Source organism: Camellia sinensis, chromosome 9, assembly GCF_055761805.1.
Source record: "Camellia sinensis isolate YWXY chromosome 9, ASM5576180v1, whole genome shotgun sequence".
Classification (NCBI taxonomy): Eukaryota; Viridiplantae; Streptophyta; class Magnoliopsida; order Ericales; family Theaceae; genus Camellia; species Camellia sinensis.
Genome location: NC_138969.1, coordinates 127440816 through 127462253, shown reverse-complemented (window position 1 = coordinate 127462253; position 21438 = coordinate 127440816). Strand labels below are relative to the sequence as shown.

Below are 21438 nucleotides of genomic sequence, written 5' to 3'. Positions count from 1 at the left end.
CCCGCAACTCATCCAATTCCAACTCCCAAGATCCAAACCCAAACCCCTATCATGCTCTTTGTAAAATTTCTTATCAAACTTGTTTTTAACTACTACAAAAACTACCACATGTCACTGCAAGAAATTGCGTTTTTAGCGACAACTTTCGGCGATAAAGTATATTTTTTGTAGCCAAAATTGCACTTTCTGTGACACAAGAATCATTTTCGTTGGTAAAGGTAGACTTTTAGCAATGTAATTCTCAATCAGTCACTGTAGATTGAAAATATTAATGAGGCGCCAAGGGACAATGTCCCCTCCAAAAATGAAAAAGTTTTAGTGATGACCATGTTTTTTTGGCGACGAAATTTGTGTCGTTGTTAGTCACTTTGTTTTGGCAACAAAATCTTTTAGTTGGCCAAGATTTTTGTTTTTAGCGACAAACATATTTTCATCGTTGAAAGTTTGCAACTTGTTTCATTATACGATTTTTATAAGAAAACATCTAACATTTGTTTTTAATAAAAAAAAAAATGAACCAAAATCTCTCACACTTGTATCCTCTCATCTCTCTCTCTCTCTCGCTCTCTGTGTAAGCAAACAACCTATCTTCTCCACTGCTGGATTGCTCTGCTCTTTCCCTTTGACAATAAACTCAAATATGGGTGTAAAACTATAGTTACCTCTCTCTCTCTCTCTCTCTCTCTCTCTCACACACACACACACACACACACACACACACACATACACACACATACAAAATCGCAAACCCACCCAATTGCCTCTTCATCTCTCTTTCTTCCTCTCACCCAATCGCACAAGTGCACCATTGCAGATCGTGATTTCTATTGCGGACTAATTGCCATTGTCGCCTTCTGCCGATTGCCTTGTTCCGTTGTAAGTTCTCGATCTCATTCTTGCTCTGTTTTTGGTCTTTCTCTCTCTTAATTTCTAAACCCTATTATTGTTTTTTCGTAATTAGTTTAGGAGGTATCGTGAAGTATCTAAAAGCAAGGACCTTGTTCAGACGACAATGACGCTTACCTAGGTCAAATCAGATGTATGAACTGTTCAGTGAACTCGGTATTCATCTCTGAGTCAACTTGATGGGGTGAGTGACTCACTGTAGAATACACAATCTCCCCTTTGAAGTTTTGGTAAAAAGCTTGACTCTTTGTACATTGGATCAAAATTGGGATTTATCTCCGATTTAATTTGATCAGTTCGGATTTTAGATTTATAATATTTTTAAAAATAATAAATTTAGTCAAAGATAATTTAGAGTGTGGTGTATGAAATTAAGTTCTAGACCCTATAAGCCCTTCGCTATTTTAATATGTTGGCTGGCGGTTACTAGAAATAAATTTTGAACTTGGTTTTTATTTTGAGAAGAAACACAATCTTATTTTTATTTTATTTTTTAAAATTAGGTTTCTTTTGGTTGTGTGTTTATATATATATATATATATATATATTAAAATCTATGATACACAACCCTAAAATAGGAAAAATCCTAAGAAATTGATAAATATTTGTGAGATTTAGGTTGTTGTCTACGAATAAGTTTAAGGAGCATGGTGCCAATGATTGGTTTTTGGATTCATGGCAACTCCCTCCTTTTGTGTGAAGACTTCATGTTCCTTGATTTGTTTGTCATTTCTCTCAGATTTCTAATGCTTCCTACTATTTTTAACTTTCCTCTTGCAGGTCTCCTGGATTATCTTTGGAGCAACACCATATTTCCTCTCTATTTTACTTTGCAAGTTGAACTGGTACGAACTTAGGAATGTTGTCGGTTGGGTGTTATGAGCTAAAACAGTTAGGGTAGTGTGAGAGTGTCTTTGAGAGTGAAGTGTGGTGAGCATTGAGGGTTGAGTGCATGGTGAGCTTATATATGAGGGTTAAATGATGTGAGCTCATAAATCTTTTACATATCTTTGTGCTAATTTTTGTGCAGGTTGTCAAGTTGGTTTAATAGTATGAAGGAGGGTTGAGCTTGGTGGGGATCTATACATAGGTTCTCTTCTTTTGAGGGATGCGTGTTGTAAGCCAGATTTTTCTAACTATTTTTTATGCAGATTGTCAAGCTAGCACTTATGTGAGGGAAATCTTTGTTGAGGGTTAAGTGAATTTAGTCCATATACTGCTTGTAGGGTTGAGAGTTGTTTGAAAGTTGAGATTTTTTTGAATTGTTTGTCTATTGTTCTTTGTTTGTCTGCCTTATATTTGCTGTTGCTTTGTTCCTGTTGCTGTCTCTGTTTGACTGAGAAGTTTGTTCATGCTACACCTGTTTTGTTCAACCCCTCCATAGTCTTGGTATGTGGTGTTTGAACAGACCTTTGTTATGCAATGTGTTCATATTTATGGGTGAGAAGTGACTGGTTCATTTAGTCTGCTGGCTGTGTCGTTTGCTGTCCTGTTTGTTGTGTTGTTTACTATCCCCCCTATATTTCTGTCATGTTTGCTGTGATGCCTCTGTTCTGCTGTAATGGTCTTGCCTGCTGCTATATTAGTGCTGCTATGCTGGCCTGCTACAGAGCTGCTAGGTGCTAATTGTCACTGTGTTTGGCATGCTATGCTGTTGAAATCTCTTTTGTCATATTGGTAGCTCAGGATGTTGTTGGTTCATGATTTTGGTTTTTTTTTTATGTTTTCTTGTTTTTGTTGTTCTGTAGTGTAGTGTGTTGGCCGAGATGGTCATTTAGTTCTAGTTTTGTTGACATATGGCTGTTGTTGTTGTTTTTAGTTTGTTAGGTCTTCCTGAGGAATGCCTCTTGTATATCTATACATTCTTTCATCTTAATTTGTAACTTACTTACCCAAAAAAATAAAGTTTTCTATTATATCAATTTGAGTAGTTAGATTGAACATTGAGCTTTTTACTAGAGTTTATCTTTTGTGAACTAATCATTTCTTTTTTGGTAATGAGGTTATCTAGGGTATCCCCATGTCCTAACGCTCGTAACACAATACACTAGACCTTGGCAACACGTGATCTACAGACTGACCAGAGCAGTATATAGAAGCAACAATTATTAGCAATTCCAGATGACACTATCTTCCTCCTTACTAATAGATCGCAAGTAGTGATTATATTTATTTTTTTTCGCATTGTGAACCAACAAAAAAACTTGGAACTCATAACCAAATGATATAATCTACTCATGGAGGCTACAGAAAATAAATCATCATTTGCATAACTCCATGACATTCTATCATGAGTTTGATTGTTGCCCTTAATGCTGTGTTTGGTTGGAGTTTTTGAGGTGGGATTTGGAAAAAGAATGAGAAATGTAATCCTATTTATGTTTGGTTATAATAAAAAATATATGGGAAAAGAAAAGGGGTGAGAAATAAATAAAGAAATAGGATACCTTTTAGGACATCAATTCTATTTTATAACCAACACAACCAAACATAGTTGGGATTTGGAATTCTATTAATTCTTTCTCCTTTTCCTTTCATTTCCATTTCCCTTTCCATTTCCCTTCCCAAATCCCCCAACCAAACACAGCGTAAAGGCATCCGATAATCTTATAATTTCTCCTCTTCTTTTTCCCAGAGATAAAGTTCTCTATTATTACTTAACTTCTATCCAATGCTCTCTCTCTCTCCTTTAATGGCCACAATATTAGATATAACCTTTTTTTTTCTTTTTTCTTTTTTCTTTTTTGTAATGACTAGGCTAAGCTGCTCATAAAGACAAATTGCCTACCCATTTCAGAATGTGTCCCAGCACCAACTATTAATTTAAACCTCTGTTTTATCATATTACTAAGTATTGTCTCACCCCTTACCAATGATATAATATCATACCAATCCTTGATACCTTCTTTGAATTAAATGTCTTAGGCAGCCATGAATTTTGCTCCATATTGTATTTTTCACACACAACTTTTGTTTAGAGCACAGGCATAATTTATAATTTTTAAGTGATCCAATACCCATCTCACCAAAATCTCTTGATCTAGTCACATTGTCCCATTTAATCAACCTAAGATTTCTTTAATCCTCCTTGTCTCTCATATGTAAGAAGCTACACTGAAATTTCTCCAATTCATTAGCCACACATAAGGAATCTTACATACAGACATAAAGTAAACTGGTAAATTACCAAGTGTAGAAAGGATTAATATAATCCTAGTTAAACTCATAATGTAAGTTTAAATTTTCGTTACTGCTAATATTAATAATAAGAACTTGCTTTCCTTTTGCCTTCTTAAATGTAGGATGTTGAAGATGGATATTATGATTTTGCTCAAGTGCTGAGTGGATATGAGTAGAAGGCTTATTCACTTGCATATTCAATTGCATTAATCTTAGAATTGGTTATGCAACAATCGCAGCAGCATCTCTAGGATATTGTTCAAATTGGGATTGACTTAATTTTGTTTATTTTTAGTTTCACTTTTAATTATTGTTTTGTATAAACTTAAATTTTGAATTGTAAGAACATGTGTAGGTATAAATAGAAATATATATATTTGGATGTTAAAGAATTGATGTGTGTGAACTGTCGAATTGATGTGTATGAATATTATTTATTGCTTAAGCAATAATAATTTATTATTGAAAAGTAATTTGTTATCTATGATGGTAGTTTTTGCCATCCCAAATACCAAATTATTATTATTTTTTAAACAATTAGATGTTTTACCAACACAATTATTTGTCACTAAAAGTCTACTTTCGCCAATGGATATTGCATCGCCAAAGTCTCATGCAATTTGGGTTGGCAAACATAATCATCTTATTTGAGCCATTTTTGCCAACGTAGTCTAAAATGGCGACGATTGATGAAGACTTTTGTCGACTAAGATGCTTGTCGCTAAAGACATCACTGTTTTCGACGTAATCATATTTCGTTGGCAAAAGTTTTTCCCGACACACCTTTGTCGACGAGTTGACGAAGCAACTTTACGGGTCGGCAAAACTCTTTGCCGATGATATTTGCCTTTTTCCTAACACAATTTGTTGTGTGGGCAAAACTGCTTTTTGTTGTAGTGTGTATCTCTATAACGAGGTATTAAAAAGCAACAAAGAAATCCATATCTCAAGTAAGAAGAAAAGAAAGCCCGAAAATCCATCTTCGATGCTCAGGTTAAATGGAAGCCCTTACCAAGCTCTACGTTTTGGTATATAGAACTAGGGGTCAAAGATGTATAAAAATAGATTAAATCAAGGTTAAAGAGCTTGAAAACTCAAAAAAGGCGGAAAGAGAGAGAAGAGAGAGTGAAAATTGAAGAGATTTGACTAAAAAAGTTACTTTTAAAGTTATGATTCTGGACAGACTGCTTAAGAGGTCAAAAGGGTGATCAAGCAGTGAATCGAGGCTTCCAATATCTCAAAAAAAATTGAAAAATAGAGTTGGAAGGGTCTACAAACCGCTAGAGCAGTGAAAGTTGCACTTGAGCGAACTGTGTGCACAACATAAATTTGCAAACTTCAAACATGCATAACTCTATCGTCCGGACTCCGTTTAAGGTCATTTTTGTGTCCAAATTGAAGCCCCGAAAGTAAGATTTCCAATGATTCTAGCCTCTCATCAAGATTCAAAGTGTGAAGAAAGAAAATGATAAAAGAGTGAAGACTACTCAATAACAACTATTCGAATTTGAAGTTTTTTATCCAATCTCGCCCAACCACTATGGTAACACCTCAACTAAGGCCCAAATATCAACTAAGAAGGTTCTCAATCATGATAATCAAAGAGTCAAATATAATTCCATTATACCAAGAAATACAAAGTGCTACAACCTCTCCACCTTAGGAAATTTTGTCCCCAAAATTAAAAATACACCGAAACACAAGACAACCTAATTACAAAAGGAGACACAACCACCAACCCAAGCCTAGATCCATACTTTTCAAAAATAGTAGTGCATCTTACCCTACTTACACGCAAAGGACAACCATTTGAGTGGAATCATAAAAGAGAATCTGCCTTCTAAGAACTGAAAACGAGATTGACTACTGCACCAGTGTTGACATTACCCACAAGTACAGAAAACTTTGTGATTTAGGCCTCGTTTGGGAATAGACTAATTTAGTAACTTTTTGGCTATTTGGCTAAAAATGTAGGTAAAAAAAACTTGTATGTTTGGGATGACTTTTTGGCTAATTACGAAAAGATGTGCAAAAAGTAGAGAGAAAAGAGAATCTTTGACTTTTTGGTATGGGTTGTTAGCTTTTTGGCTAATTTAGTAACTCTTTGGCTAATTGACTAAAATAGCCTCTTGCCAAACAAGGCCTTATAGTAATGCATCTTATAAGGGTCTGGTCTGGGTTGTATATTAATGCAGGAATGAAGGGTAATTGTTTATGCCTCTCGATAATTGAGACCACATGAAAAGAACTACCCAACACACGACCTAGAATTGGCCGCTGTTGTGTTTGCTTTAAAAATTTGGCGGCATTACTTGTATGGGGCGAAATGTGAAGTTGATACAGATCACAAATGCTTAAAGTACTTCTTTACTCAAAAGGATTTGAACATGAGGCAGAGAAGATGGCATGAATTAATAAAAGATTATGATCTTTAGATTCAATATCACCCAGGAAAAGCCAATATAGTTGCTGATGCCTTGAGCAGAAAATCAATGGGGAACTTGACTTGCATACTCACTGAACAGAAGAAAATCTTGCAAGACTTTGAGAAGTCTAAGATTGAAGTGATATTACATAAACAAAATGAGTTGATAGCCGCCATTGCAGCCCAACTGGCAATTATTGATGAAATCCAGCAGAGGCAAAGAGAAGACGAATTCTTCAAGAAGATGATTGACGAATTTGAAGTGAATCCAAAACCGGGGTATAGTGTTGAAAATGAAGTGTTGAAATTTCAAGATAGAATACGTGTGTCGAACATTCCTGAGTTAAAGAAGAGAATTCTAGATGAAGCTCACAAGTCAATGTTTGCGATGCACCCCGGGCAACAACAAGATGTACTGAGATTTGAAACAAAGCTATTGGTGGCCTAATATGAAGCACAAAATTGCGGAGTATGTGTCTAAGTGCCTTCAATGTCAGCAAGTTAAGCCTAAGTATCAGAAACCGACAGGTCTACTTCAACCTCTCCCTATTCCAGAATGGAAATTGGAGCATATAACCATGGATTTTATTGTCGAACTACCTTGAGCCCCGAGAGGTTTGAATTCTATTTGGGTTATAGTTGATAGACTGACTAAATCTGCACACTTTCTTCCTGTAAAGACTACTTATGATGCTTATAGACTTGCCTCTTTATATGTTAATGAAATTGTCCATTTACATGGAGTGCCGATATCTATTGTGTCGAATAGAGATTCGAAATTTGTATCTAGATTCTGGAAAAACCTTCAAGCAGCAATGGGGACAGAACTCAGATTTAGTATTGTATTCCATCCACAAACTGATGGACAATCAAGGTGGACTATATAGACCCTAGAAGATATGGTACGAATATGCGTCTTAAATTTTCAAGGAAGTTGGGAAGATTATCTACCATTGGCAGAGTTTGCATATAATAATAGCTTCCACTCTAACATCGGCATGGCACTATATGAAGCCTTATATGGCAGGAAATGTAGGTCACCAGTGTGTTGGACAGAAGTCGGGAATAGAGTTTGCTTGGGCCCGAGATCGTACAAATTACCACAAAAAAAGATTAAAATTATCCAACAAAGACTCAAGACAGCACAAAGTCGACAAAAGAGTTATGCGGATGTTAGAAGAAAGCCTCTTGAATATGAGGTTGGTGATCATATGTTCGTCCATATAAATCCAACGAAAGGCCAGTTGAGGTTCGGTAAAAAGGGTAAATTGTCACCCCATTACATTGTGCCGTTTCAAATTCCGGAAAGACTTGGTCCAATGGCTTATAGAGTTGCTCTACCACCGGGAATATGGAACAAATACACAGCGTATTCCACGTATCAATGTTGATGGGCTATCTGTGAGATCCGTTCCACGTAATTGATTATTACCGAATAGCCCTTGACGAAAATATGGAGTACAAGGAATGACCAAAATGAATTATTGACTGACAAGTAAAGCAACTGAGAAACAAATCCATTCCAATGGTGAAAGTGGAATGGAAAGAACATTATGGAAGGGATGCCACATGGGAGAAAGAAGAAGAGATGCGACAGCAGTATCCTCATTTATTTTCGAAGGAAGGTAACATAAGTTTAGAGGACTAAACTTCCTAAAAAGGGAGAGAATCTGATAACCCTGTTCTGCGATATACTGTTAATCGTTAATTATACTTGTGATTATGTGCTTGATGTGAATTTAGATGTAAATATGTGATTATGTGTAGTTTTGAATTCACTTTTGTCCACCGTAGGAAAATATGTTCAGTATTCTAGTATAAACTAAAATTGAGGGTTGTAAGGGCATCAGAAACCAAAATTGGTTATGCCATTGTGATTAGCATAATTTTTAGAGCCTATCATGAAATTTAATTAAAAATTGATTCTGATCAAAATAATTAGAATAAATAATTAGAATCATTCAAAATTGAGTGGGATTAATTATTCATAAGTAAGCTTGATTAACTTAAGCTAATTACACCTATATATATTTGATACATGAGCTTTATTGAGCTCAAAGTTGTAATGAGCTGAGATTTTGAGAGAGAAGGAGAGTTAACGCAACACTTAGAGAGAGAGAGAGAGAGAGAAGAGAATTGTGAAGGAATTGAAAGAGATTTGAAGAATTGAACTAGCGTACACTTGAATTCAAGCCCTTCCGTAGGATCTTCAACCTTAATCCTTGTAAATAAAACATGTAGAAGTTAAATTCATCTAGTCCTTGAGTTCATTTGCATGTAATTGTACAATGAAGACATGTATTACCTTGAATTTGGAAGATAAGAGTTAATCATATACATGCATGCATAATTTGAGATGGAATTTTTGAAATTCTTTCATGCATGGTACTTTTACATCTCAACATGAAGAGTTCTTCATGCTTTCATACTTCTCATGTCATTTGATCATGTTTTGAAAGAAGAGAATTTAAGTTAAGACATACATGGCTCATAACTTAAGATTCGAGTTCAAATTTGAGAAAATGGACCATGATTGTGGGCAATTGGTTTCAATTGGAAGTGTTTTCATGTTATATAATGTTTTTCCATGTTTTTGGTATCAACTTGCAAGCTTTAAGCCTATGGAAACATGTTCTGAACTTGAAACACAGTTCTAGAAATTCCAGAATTCGATCAGTTCGCTTGAGCGTAGGAAGTGGTGCTTGAGCATAAAAGTTAAGCTCCTAAAACTTTTATAGACAATTGCACGGTGGCTTGAGCGGCAAAAGTTGCGCTTGAGCTAACCTTGTTTTGAATTGCTCTTGGTTTGAGCTACCAGTTCTTGTGCTCGAGCCTAAAATTCAAAAAACCAGTACTTTTGCAGAGCTTTACAGACCGCTCGAGCAAAAGAAGTTGCCCTCGAGCAGAGTGCCCTATTTTAGGAATTTTTGAAAAGTTGTTTTATGTTTCAATTTTTGTTCTCTTTCATTTCTGAGCATTCTTAGGCACACATTAAGCATCCTAAATGAATTAAAGGACACGAAGGAAGCCTAATAGAATTAAGCAAACTAAAGAACGGATTGAATTGTGTTATGATGCAATGTGTTGTGAATTTTGTAGCATCAAGTGCAAGGATGAATCAAGCACTAGAACATTATGAGTAATATCATAGTAAAGATATTTTTGGTGTATATGTTATTTTCTAAATGTTAACTATGTGGTGAGTTTCTAAACTTCCGAATTGGTACTATGAATGAGTATTCTGTCCGATTGATTCGTAATGGAACATGTAAAGTGATTAATGTATGAGTATGAAATGGGCCCAAGACCATTCGGTATATTTGACAAAGATATGGATTGGACCTAAGGCTGTTTTGTATGATTGTTAAATGCACCAAAAGTCGTTTTGAATAAGGAATTGATTGGACCAAAAGTCGTTTTGTATGCAAATACGATGCGAATATGAAATGTTGGACCCGTTTTAAATACGAATACGAATGTGAATATGAAATATTGGACCCAAGGTCATTTTGCATATGATGGACCAAAGGTCATTTTGAATACGAATGCAAATGTGAATATGAAATGTTAGACCCAAGGTTGTTTTGCATATAATAAACCAAAGGTTGTTTTGTATATGAATTGGACCCAAGGTCGTTTTGCATATAATGGACCCGAGGTTGTTCTACTTTGTTATGATTTATAAATCTGACAAGACGAGAAGAATATTTCAAATGTTTAATCACAAGTATGATTTACTTAATGAATCTCATTCATGAGCCCCTTTACTCTGATATTATTCACTAGGCGTTAGCTCACTTTTTATTTATATGTATGCAGGCAAACAGCGGGATGTCCAGCCCCAGCCCCAGTGACATATGAGGGAACCCAATTTTTGAGAGGTCAACCAACACCGCCTCATGCGAAAGGCCTTACTTTTGATTTGTTTTCCTTTTGTTTTGTTTTGTGGTCATATGTGACCAAGTATGTATATAACCTTGGTTTTCGTTAAGAATGACTTTGAAATGATCCTGGATATAAGTATATACATACTCTAGATGTTTGTATGGTGTGAGTTATTAAATTAATGAGAAATTTTTTTGTTAAGCCATGTATGTACAACTCATTGGACAATCTTTGCAAGTTTTGCTTCTGCAATCTAGCCCCTTGTTATTAACTATGACTTGATTTTTGTTTGAGGCCGTAGGTAATCTCACAATTACTGGCCAGTTATGATCCTAACCATAGGGGTGGGTTCGGGTCATGACATCAAGGTCCCAAAGACATCCAAACAATAAGAATAAAAGAAATAGGTCACGAATGATTCTTCGACCCACACAACTCATTAGGGTTTACTAGACGAGAAAACAAACAATAGACTTTACGTGTAACCCAAAGACATCAACCACGACTGAGCGCTAAATACTCGAGCACTTAGGAAAAGAAAACCACCCTCACAACAAAACTCTCAATCAACTCTCACAAAAGAAAATGACTCACTACGAAAACACGGCCCAAAAGACAACGCTCTGGCACAATAAGCCCCAACAACGCCAAAACCTCCTCAAAACAAAACACTTAAACACAAGACTAGCAATCCAAGCTAAGTCACTACACAAACCAACCACGAAATGTGACATAATTCATAACACATCCATGTTTAAAAAAAAAAAAAAAAAAAAAAAAATTCCTTATTTCTCTTTTCCTTTGAAAAAATCTCTCTTGTATATATATTTTTTTAAATGCTCAAATTTACACTACCCATAGCCAAAATAGTTTCGATTTCCACGTAGAAACTTTAAATTTTGCAACCATTCTCCAAAAACAAAATAAAGTGTTACTCAAAACACCTAATCATTCACATTATCATGATTTGTTAGATTCAACTTTTATTAACTCAAATAAACTATGCGTCGAAATCATTTATTACCACTTAGATTAAATCCACAACATTACAGTTCAACATTGCCATCCAAGGCCACAACATAAGAAAAATTTATTTTTCGAATTTGTTTCTCAATATAAAATAACTGGTGAACCCCAACCGTCACCCAATAACACCCATCACTCTTATAGTGATGCCACAACACCAAAAACAACATTTCTATAACAACAAATTAGTAGAAATAACAACCGTGCTAATAATACAGAGAAGTACAAACAAGTTTACATATTCTTAGAAGCCTCATTCCATCACTATCTATCAATCACACAATGGCACAAAAGCGCTCACAACATGAAGGTCTCAACATGTAACCCCAACCCGGTTACCACCAGCTCACACCAGCTTCACCTCGCCTACCCGAGACTCACGCTCGCAAGACCACCTCAAGGTCCCTTCCAACCTTACAACCACTACACTCTATTCCAAACCACCTCCAAGGTGGCTAAATGTCAATCAAATTCTGATACAAACCACCCGACTAACCAACTCATCGAAACTTCACATCTGGCACTAAATACCAACATGTCATCCAGTACCAATTACTCTTAGATGGAATTCACACACAAAGCAACTATCCCTTGAACCCACACCAGATTCTTCAAGTAAAGACACCACCACTATTGTTTTTAAAAAAACCACCACTCGTGAGTCCATATGGAAAACACACTTTTCTCATCACAACTCATGACTGATAAGGTCAATAGCCATCCACCAAATCCCAAATACATAAAACAACAACATACCACACTCCTAACACACCACCCAACACTTAAACATCACGAACCAACTTACAATTTCCTATATACCACCAATTTCCAGCACCCACAAACACAAGCACAACTCTCACCATTAAACACACAAGTCTTATATTCCCTCAACACACTTTTACCATCTACCAGGTTACTTGGACTTGTAATGACCCGGACATGCATTTGATTAATTAGTCATCTAATTACATCCTTATGTGCTAATTGATTATGTGTTTGTTATGAAATTGCATGTCTAATGGTGTGAATTATAAGGATTTGAATTTATATCTGTTGTTTGTAGGAAGACCTGTTGAAATTATAACTTTAAATTGAAAATTGAGGGCCTTAGAGGTGCCAAAAACCAAAACTGAGTAAATATTTAGGATCGGCTTAATTTTTAGTACCCTCTAGCAAGTTTAATTACAATTTGATTTGGAACCAAATAATTTGAATAAATTAATTAGAGTTAATGACAATTGCTTAGCCTAAGCTTATTGAGTCTATATAAGGCTAATGTTGTCTCTCCAACATTTTAGACACTTCATTATCTTCTTCTTGAAGACAAAAATGTGGAGAGAGAGAGAGAGAGAGAGAGAGACTCAAGAAGAAAGCAAAAAGAAGAAGAGGGAAAGAAAAGAGAGTGAAAAGTGAAAAAAATTGACCTAAAAAGTGACTTTTAAAGTTGTGATTCTGGACAAACCACTCGAGTGGTTAAAAGTGCGCTCGTACGATGAATCGAGGCTTCCAATATCTCAACAATTTTGAAAAATAGAGTTTGAAAGGTCTACAGACTGCTTGAGCGGTGAAAGTTGTGCTCAAGCGAACTACGCACACAACATATATTTGCAAACTTCAAATAGGCACAACTCTCTCATCCAAACTCTGTTTAGGGTCGTTCTTGTGTCCAAATTGAAGCCCTAAAAGTAATATTTTCAATCGTTCTAGCCTCACATCAAGTTTAACGTGTGGAGAGATAAAATGATAAACGATTGAAGACTACTCAATAATAACTATTCGAATTTGGAGTTTTTTAACCAATCTCGCCCAACCACTATGGCAACACCTCAACCAAGACCCAAATATTGACTAAGAAGGTTCTCAATCATGATAATCAAAGAGTCAAATATAATTCCATTATACCAAGAAGTACAGAGTGGTACAAGAAGTCAAACTTTACTTAGAACTATTTAAAAAGTTGGTTTTGTTTGTAACAACAGATGGAGTTCAATCTTTAGAGATTATAGCCGAAATGAATGAGAATAGACAACCAATGAGTATTAATAGCAATCCAAGAATTATGTATCCTGAATCGAAGTTTAGTTATTTGATAATATTTTATATTCAAAACAATTATTTTTGCATTAAACCCTATTTTATTTTTTAGAAAGAATCAAACAAAAATGAGACTTTGGAGGACCTAATCATATGTGATCCCATTGTGGTGCATTTTTTTGGTATGAGGAATGAACTATTTAATCTACACAACTAGCTATTCCAAAGTTTTCAATTTGTTGTCGAGAAGAAAAAGTGCAATTGCCAACTTTACAAAGTACCCCGAGCTTCTTAAAGATACTTTTGGATTATGTAGGTGAACAAAGATCTAGAGCATTTAAAGAAAATATAAGACTATACAAGTCTATATTTGCTTTCACCTCAATGTGTAGGAAAATTGATAACAGATTAATAATGGTAGTAAATCATATGTATTTCGACTTATCAATCAAAATCATCATAAGTGGTTCATTACTCCTGATTATTGAAAAATTCCCTAAGTTTGCACAACTATGCATTTATGATACTGAAAATGAAGTTAAGAATAGAGTAAATTCCCTACACAACAATGATGCCAGAACAAACATAGACCCAACAATTGTTGATGGACTACTACAGATGCTTAATGAACATAATGTATTGGCCAAGCCTTTCGAATGGCAAGGGATAGGTTTCAACTATTAGACTTTACTTCAATTCATTTAAAAATTATTGGGGTTCGTCAAAGAGACGGGAAACAATATAATCTCCCAATAGCCTCTGAGGTGGCAACTTTCATTGTGGGAGATTGTTTTGAATCTAATGGTCATTGAGATATCATCGTTGGACAAAGAGGTTTCGGTCTTAGAAGGATTAATTCAAGTTTTATGGCAATGCAATATCCTTTACTCTTTTCATTTACTAAAGATGGTTATAGAGTAGACATTGAGTAATAATAATATTCAAGGAAATTGCTCTACAAAGAGAAGTAAATTAACTATGCGAGAGTATTATGCTTTTCGAATACAGCAAAGAGCATTTGAAAAACAAACATTACTTCAAGAAGGTCGATTGTTTTAGCAATATACATGTATAGAGGAACATAGATTATCGTGGATAAGAAATAATCAACCAAAATTAAGAACATATTTGTATAATGGATTAAGAGATATCGTTGTTGCTGGAGATAGTACTTTTGCTTAAGTTGGAAGACGATTCATTTTGCCTTTATCATTTACTAGTGGACTAAGGTATATGGTACAAAAATATTAAAATGAAATGAGAACATATAGATGGGTAGGGCCATTAGACCTATTCTCACATTTACATGTAATCCAAAATGGTTTGAAATACAAAAATTTCTAAGTTTAATCTCTGGACAAAAAAGTTGAACATAGTCCTGATATTATTGTTCGTACATTCAAAATCAAATTGGACAAATTAATGAAAGACATATGTCAAGGTAGATGCTTTAGAAGGGTTATGGCACCTTATACAGACGGAGATGAGCGGAGGATTTAACCATTTTTTTCGTAATTAACCATTTTTTTAAAATTAAAATCACTAAAAATAAAAAATGGTTAATTACAAAATAATCCCCAAGGTTTCATGTGTTTTTGACTTTAAACCCCAGTGTTTTTTACTTTAAACCCCCTCCATTACCTTACACAGACGGAGATGGATGGAGGGGGCATATTGAAACACGTATAAAACTCTAGGGTTTAATTTATCAAAATTGAAACATTAGGATTTAAAGTGAAAAACATGTGAAACCTAGGGAATTTTTTTTTTTTTTGGGTGTAATTAACCCTATTTTTAATATCAAAATGAGTGTTTATTTACTATCTTATGATTTAATATATATATATATATATATCATATAAAATCATTATATGATAACTACAGTTTTATAGCATGATAGAACTAAAAATATCAAAATAAATAAATAATTTAACTAATTTATTATATATAAGTATTCAAATAACATTTTTATAGAACGATAAGGGTAAATATTATTAAAATAAATAATTAAAATTAAAATTTTATTTTAAATTAAAATTAGTATCATTCTTTTGTAACACATATCATAATATAATACACCATGAGTTATCACCAAGTCATAATTTGTATATTATAGAATTTTTCGTTGGTTTATTTTTTTCATAAAAAAATAGTTTGATATAAGCGGAGTTCATGATTTTTAGTAAATTTGATTAACACAAATGAGAATTGGATTTCAGGTTGAGAATACACATTTTTTTTTAATTTATTTATATATAACTTTGAAAAAATTATTTTTATGAACCTTTTATATAAAATCACTATAGCATTTCTAGTCTGGACCCAACCCATTTGATGTTTTAGATCTAGGTTTTATTGTCATACATAGTTATTCATGTTTTGTTTCCCCTTATATCTCTTTGAGTTTGGCTTTTGGAATGTGCTGATTGTGTTTGGAACAGGTTGGTAGCTTCTTCTTCAAACTCTTATGCCCAGATTTTTGTTCATTCGCTCGAGCGAAACTTCTTGGGCTCGAGTGGTCTTTGTGAACCTCCAGTACTTTTGCAGATCTGTAAAACTAATTGGAGTTTCTATTCTTCGATCGAGCGAAACTTCTTGCGCTCGAACAACGATCTTCTGTCTGCAAAACTACTGGGAGTTTGTATTCTGCACTCGAGTGACACTTCTTAGGCTCAAGCAGAACGACCTATTGTGTCTAGTCACTCAAGCGACACATCTTGCGCTCAAGCAAACTATGTGTATAATAGTTTCATAAAATCACTTTTCTGAGTCACTTTTTCACCTCTCTCTCTCTAAACATTTCAAAACCCTATTTTCTCACACTCTCTCTCTCTAAAACTCACATATTTCTCTCAAATACACCTAGATCTGTCGATCTTTTCACCCGTGTGCCTTTGTTATAGAGATAGAGCTCGACGTGGGCTTCATTCTAATGAAGAAAAGTTGATTTTTGGCATCTTTGGGTCTCTCTCTTTCTCTCTCTCTCTCTCTCTCTCTCTCTCTCTCTCTCTCTTTCATGTTCTAGCTTGAGGCAGTGATTTTCTACACTCTTTTATGATTTTTAACTTAGCTATTTGTTTTTATAAAACAATCTCATGGTTTTGGAGAATTTTGGATAAACCTAGGGTTATGGGTAAAAATCAAAAGAGGGGTTTTTCAAATGGATCATTGAGAATGATTTTTATATGGAAAATAATGTTGAGTTGGGAATAAATTGTTGATTTTAAATGTTGGGATTGATTTCGGGAGAAAAATAGATTTTGCCATAATTGCCTCAAATATTGATTTTGTATTAATTTTGAGATTGATATTGGAATTATGAAATTTGGATGATGTTGATGAGTATGGTGGAGTTAGATATGTATTATCACTCATCTTTTGAAAAATTGGAAAGCTTGTCTTTATTGATATTATTTATTTGTTTAGAAATATCTGTTTTAGGCCATCAGTAGAGGATAGCTACAAGTATTGCAGAAACTGCATGTGAATTAGAAGAATTGAAATTATTTTCTCATTCATTGCGTTGAGTATTGTCTCACACTTATACATTGAAAATGTTACTGTTTTGAGAAAATTGGTGAATCTGGAAATGGAATTATTGTTACATCAATTAAGTTGCATGTGTGTCCTGAGTGGAAGTCTCAAAAACCCACGGATGAAATTTTCTTGAAATGGCAATAGTAGTGTTTGTATAGCCTATGTTTACATGTTTACGGTTTCCTACGGACAAAATTTTCGGGAAAGGTTGTATTGTTTTGAAATTTTCAGAGTGTGATTCACTGCCCTAGTTTCTATTGTAAAAGAAATGATTTATGAACCATGATATTAAATTGCCATTGCATGGTTCTGAAAAAAGATATAAATATGCTTTGGCATAAAGCATTGCATATGCATTCACCTTATAACTTTGTTAAGATTCATATACTGTGATGGATTATTTCTACTAGACTTTGGCTCACCCTATGTGGGAAAAACATTTCATGTGCTGATGATATCTCTCCGCCAAGGCAATAGCTGGGAAGGACTTGGAGCAACAGTTTCTTTTTGTGTATTTATTGTATTTATTTTGTACAAGCTAAGGGCTTAAACTGTATTGGACTTAAATCCACTTTTGTTGCAACCAAGAACTATCTTGGAAAGTTATAAGCTTTTAGGGCATTTATTTATCTGTTTTACTTTCACATCTTATCTCTTGTTGTACATATGCTATAGATTCAGGGTAGACTTATGAATTTATATCTACATATGTCACCACTTGTACAACTAATTGAGATAAATGAAAGATAATTATTTCATCACGTGTTTTTAATATTGTGGATGGTTTATAGTATTTATTTCAGGCGTTACGATCACACACAGTGACAAAAAAATTTATCAACCATTCACAAATCTGTTTGTATTTGTTTTTTTATTGTTAAAATTTTCTACATAAAAAGTATTAAGACTTAAAATCAAGTTTTCATTTTAAAAATAAATTTACGTAAATTGCACAGGTCACCTAGTAGTTTTATTTATTTATTGTTTGAAATACATATGTTCAAATTATTAATAGCTTTTAAAAGTGTTTTTACAAAAACAAAAAATAATAATAATATTAATTAATTAATTAATTAATTTTTGTCTTTTATATTTTTTTTTAGATCCTTCTAAACTAGAAGGACTTCAACAGTAAAAACTTTAATACATATTATTATTATTTTTACTAAAGAAAAATGTTAGAAAAATATGACTTTTTTAGTAATTGCCAAATATGGTGGAGCCTGTTAATTTTTATTTTTATTTTTTTTTTCAGTTGTCAATTAAACAAATTACGTTAGAAAGCAAAAAAATGTTTTTAGCTTAAATAGCTAAAAAGTGACTTGCTAAAATCAAATAGAAAAAAAAACGTTACTTTTTTTTTATATTAAAAGTGATGGTTTATAAAAATTATTTTTTATTAAAAAAAAGTGATGGTTACATAATAATTTATATTTAATATTTTTATATATTTATCTATACAATTTGAGTTTCGGATTGTTCATTATTTAGTGTCTCCACCCAAGCCCACTCGAATTATATTCAAATTTCTACTGAAGCCTTCACCAAAATGAAAAAATATGTTGCTCAATCCTTAAAAAATTTCAGGCTTGGATTGAGTTACTTGGGTTGAGGCTTGCCCAAGTTTGCAGTTCTAGCAAAGGTGTTGGACATTGCATGATTGAATTTGTAAAAAAAAAAAATTGACTCACAAATTTCATATGAGTCATCTTTTTTGTTTTTAAAATTTCCATACAAAAGTCTATTTATCTATATTTTGTTTTATATATAAATACGCTACTAATTTTTTCACATTCGGTGCATAGAATAAGTTTATTGTTAATATAATACAATTTAATTTAATTTTCTAACTTATAGGTAATTTGTTTTTTTAATTTTACAAAATCCCTATTGTAAAAGGAATCAATCCATCAATCTATAATCAAGGGCTCCTTTGCGGAAGATTAAGAACCAAAACAGAGAACAACTTTTCATTGTCTTATCTTATGTGTTAACATCTGAAGATAGAGATGGTACCTATACGAAAATGTTGGAACCCCACAAAGAGAACCTCCAATACTTTTGCAAGTCTGTAAAACTACTGGAAGTTTGTATTCTTTGCTCAAGCGAAACTTCTTGCGCTCGAACAACGGTCTTTTGTCTGTAAAACTACTGGGAGTTTGTATTCTGCGCTCGAGTGGCACTTCTTACACTTGAGCGGAACAACTTATTGTGTCTAGTCGCTCAAGCGACACATCTTGCGCTCGAGCAAACTGTGCGTATATCAGTTTCGTAAAATCACTTTTCTAAGTCACTTTTTTACCTCTCTCTCTTTCTCTCTAAACAATTCAAAACCCAATTTTCTCCCACTCTCTCTCTGAAACTCACATATTTCTCTCAAATACACCTAGATTTGTCGATCTTTTCGCCCATGTGCCTTTGTTATAGAGATAGAGCTCGACGTAAGCTTCATTCTAACTGGAGCAAAGTTGGTTTTTGGAATCTTTGGGTTTCCCCTCTCTCTCTCTCTCTCTCTCTCTCTCTCTCTCTCTCTCTCTCTCTCTCTCGTGTTCTAGCTTGAGATAGTGATTTTCTACACTCTTTTATGATTTTTAACTTAGCTATTTATTTTTATAACAATCTCATGGTTTTGGAGGATTTTGGATAAACCTAGGGTTGTGGGTAAAAATCAAAAGAGGAATTTTTCAAATGGATCATTGAGAATGATTTTTATATGGAAGATAATGTTGAGTTAGGAATAAATTGTTGATTTTGAATGTTGGGATTGATTTCAGGAGAAAAATGGATTTTGCCCTAAATGACTCAAATATTGATTTTGTATAAATTTTGAGATTGATATTGGAATTATGAAATTGGGATGATGTTGATGAGTATAATGGAGTTAGATATGTATTATCACTCACCTTTTGAAAAATTAGAAAGTTTATCTTTATTGATATTATTTATTTGTTTAGAAATATCTGTTTTGGACTATCAGTAGAGGATAGTTATGAGTGTTACAGAAATTGCATGTAAATTAAGAGAATTGAAATTATTTTCTCATTCATTGCATTGAGCATTATCTCACACTTATACATTGAAAATGTTACTATTTTGAGAAAATTGGTGAATCTGGGAATGGAATTATTGTTACATCAATTAAGTTGCATGTGTGTCCTGGGTGAAAGTCTCGAAAATCCGCAGATGAAATTTTCGTGAAATGACAATAGTAGTGCTTGTATAGCCTATGTTTACATGAAGCCTAGTTTACGGTTTCCTCCTGACAAAATTTCCGGGAAAGGTTGTATTGTTTTGAAATTTTCAGAGTGTGATTCACTGCCCTAGTTTCTATTATAAAAGAAATGATTTATGAACCATGATATTAGATTGTCATTGCATGGTTTTGAAAAAAGATATAAAGATACTTTGGCACAAACATTGCATATGCATTCACCTTATAATTTTGTTAAGATTCATATACTGTAATGGATTATTTCTACTAGGGTTTGGCTCGCCCTACGTGAGAAAAACATTTCAGGTGATGATGATATGCCTCCGCCAAGGCAATAGCTGGGGAGGACTTGAAGCAATAGTTTCTTTTTGTGTATTTATTGTATTTATTTTGTACAAGCCAATGGCTTAAACTGTATTAGACTTAAGTCCACTTTTGTTGTAACTAAGAACAATATTGGAAAGTTATAAGCCTTTAGGGCATTTATTTATCTGTTTTACTTTCACATCTTATCTTTTGTTGTACATATGCTATAGATTCAGGGTTAGACTTATGAATTTATATCTGCATATGTCACCTCTTGTACAACTAATTGAGATAAATGAAAGATAATTATTTCATCACGTGTTTTTATGTAATTGATATTGTGGATGGTTTATAGTATTTGTTTCAGGGCGTTACAGTCGCACACAGTGACAAAAATTTTCATCAGCCATTCACAAATCTGTTTGTATTTGTTTTTAATTGTTAAAATTATCTACATATAAAGTATTAAGACTTAAAATCAAGTTTTCATTTTAAAAATAAATTCACGTAAATCGCACAGGGCACCTACTAGTTTTATTTATTTATTCTTTTAAATACATATGTTCAAATTATTAATAGCTATTAAAAGTGTTTTTACCACAAAAAAAAAAAAAGTATTTTTTTAATTTTTATCGTCTATATTTTTTTTAGATCCTTCTAAAAGGACTTCAGCAGTAAAAACTTTAATACATATTATTATTTTTACTAAAGAAAAATGTTAGAAAAATATATGAATTTTTTAGTAATTGCCAAATATGGTAGAGCTTGTTAATTTTATTTTTTTATTTTTCAGTTGTCAATTAAACAAATTACAATTGAAAGCAAAAAAATGTTTTTAGCTTAAATAGCTAAAAAGTGACTTGCTAAAATCAAATAGAAAAAAAACGTTACTTGTTTTTATTAAAAGTGATGGTTTATAAAACTTATT

The 21438-nt window shown here is 33.4% G+C and overlaps 1 long non-coding RNA gene across 1 annotated transcript; it reads left to right on the top strand.

The window, feature by feature from the left end:
* The first annotated feature begins 735 nt into the window (after positions 1 to 735).
* On the top strand, positions 736 to 1902 carry LOC114275768 (uncharacterized). Its single transcript, XR_003633813.2, has 3 exons — positions 736 to 876; positions 962 to 1090; positions 1687 to 1902. It is a non-coding gene; the product is annotated as an uncharacterized LOC114275768 (long non-coding RNA).
* The last annotated feature ends 19536 nt before the right edge of the window (positions 1903 to 21438 follow it).